Source organism: Microtus ochrogaster (genome assembly GCF_000317375.1).
Source record: "Microtus ochrogaster isolate Prairie Vole_2 chromosome 6 unlocalized genomic scaffold, MicOch1.0 chr6_random_2, whole genome shotgun sequence".
NCBI lineage: Eukaryota > Metazoa > Chordata > Mammalia > Rodentia > Cricetidae > Microtus > Microtus ochrogaster.
The window spans coordinates 11,877,391-11,879,736 of record NW_004949095.1 but is presented as its reverse complement, the minus strand read 5'-3'; positions in this window follow the sequence as shown (position 1 = coordinate 11,879,736).

The window sequence follows — 2,346 nt, the reverse complement described above, 5'->3', positions numbered from 1 at the left end:
TAAAAGATAAATCTACTAAAAACAAAGCCAGACTCCAACAGCACAGTGCAGCTCAAATTAAGTGGTTTTGTTGTTTTTTAAATTTGTTAGTGTTTGTTGTTAAGCTTTCTATACCTTCCCTCCCTCCCTCCCTTCCTTTCTCCCTTTCTTTCTACCATAGCTCTGCTGCTGGTTTTGCAGCTCTGTCTCTGCAGTTGTCAAGGTCACTGGCAGACCCCATGGATGTACCTCTTCTGCAGCTATCCAAGCCATATCCACGCTCCTCTCCACTGTTTCTATAGCTGAGCTGCTGGTCTTTGCTGGCTCCATGCCATGGCTTCTTCCTTCACAGTCCAGCTCAGCCCACTCTGCTAAAAGTGCATGAGAAATGATTACTCACAAGAAACCTTTGATTGGGCCCGGTATTGCAATATGGGCCTGGGGCAGGTTGGGGCAAGGATAAAAGATGTCCTGCACACACACCCTTGACCCAGACAGGCCCACCCTCATTTGAGCACTTTCATGGGTTCTCGTGCTCTTTCTTGTGGTCCTTTAGACGTGCTGTAGAGTTTAACTCAGACTGTTTTCAAGTCAACACAGACGTTCCTTCTGTGTTCTTGAGATGGTGACAAATGTGTCCCAAATTCGTCTCAAGTCTTTCCCATGCATGGCCTATCCCTCATCTAAACTGCAAGCCCCTGCGATCTTTATATTTAGTGGCAGGTATTATTTTGTTCTTCTGAGCTATGTGCTTTAGGTACATTATCTTTTTGACTTCACTGTGGTTCTGCAGAGATGTTTTGTCCCCAGTGCATTGGTGATGAACCTGAGGTTCAGAAATAACAAAACTACCCCAAGTCACACACTGAGGAAGTGGTAGCTGCAAGAGTGGAGGCATACAAGTCTCTGCTCACAAGTTCATTCTTCTTCTTCTGGGTCATGTACTTGCCTGGTCCATAATGCTTGACTTGGGGTGTGGTCAGATGGTCATTAATGCCTCCTTGAGCAGTTATTCTACACTACATATAATGTAGTCAAAGGCGAAGCAAAGGGCACAGTGGGGGAAAAGGAGAATAAATAAAAGTAAACCCACAGGGCTACTGCTGTAAGACGAAAGTGTCTAAGGGGCCATTTATTTCAAAGCCAAATATGAATGACAGGTCCAGAAACACAGCTTCAGGTTATCCCAAATTCCGTGCTCCCTATTACATTAAAAAATTACTATTTCTGTGTATGTATGTTTTGGTGTGAGTATATGCCAAGTGTGTCTGGGTGTCCATGGGAGTCAAAAGAGGGTATCAGATTCCTTGAAGCTGGAGTAATAAGCAGTTGTGAGATACCCGATAAGGGTGTGGGAAATGAAACAGGTCCTTTTGATGAGCAGTAAGTATTCTCAACTATTGAGCCATCTCTTTAGGCCCAGACTATTACACTTTTTAAGATGGAAAAAAACTTAATGTGTTTCTGTGCTGGGAGAAGAGGGCCAGCAGGACGGATTATAGGAATAATAACAGTAGCTGGTATTTATTAGGCATATCCAAGAGCCAAGGCCCATGCTAACTAAGTACTCTACCAGGATTACCTCCAGAAACTCCAACAATACGCTCATAAAATAAATCCTATTATTCTCATAATGCTTCACAGATGAGGAACGTTAGGATTTGTCCAAGGTTATACAATGAGTGTGATTTACAAATAGGGGTCTGAAACACTATGGCCCCAAATACAAAGGCATAGACTCCTTCCTTGGGTGGAAGCCAAGCCCTGTTTATGGGCACCCAGTAAACACTGGAATATAGACAGACAGACAGACAGACAGACAGACAGACAGACAGACAGACATCCCCATGTCAAAACTGGTAAAAATGACATGAATGGCTACTGACTTGTCTAAATTCTTTTTTAAATTACTGTAAAAATTATTAAAAATTTCTTTGTTTTTTTTCGAGATAGGGTTTCTCTATAGCTTTGAAGCCTGTCCTGGAACTAGCTCTTGTAGACCAGGCTGCCTCTGCCTCCCAAGTGCTGGGATTAAAGGCGTGTGCCACCACCACCTGGCCTTTTTTTTTTTTAAAGTTTTATTTCTTTGGATCACATTCTTTCCCTTCTCCTAAGTCCTCCAAGATCCTATCCACTTTCATATTCTGTTTCAAAACAAACTAAAAACAAAAAACAAAACCCAAACCAAACAGACACCAAACTTAACAATAAACAATAAGCAAACACAGTAAAATATGGAGTCCCTTTGTGTTGGCCTGCACTGGAGTGTGCCCAGTGATGGAGGAAGGCCATTGGTTAATTAAATAAAGAAGCTGCTTGCCCTGATAGGTTAAAACATAGGTGGGAGGAAGAGGAAGTGAGGTCAGA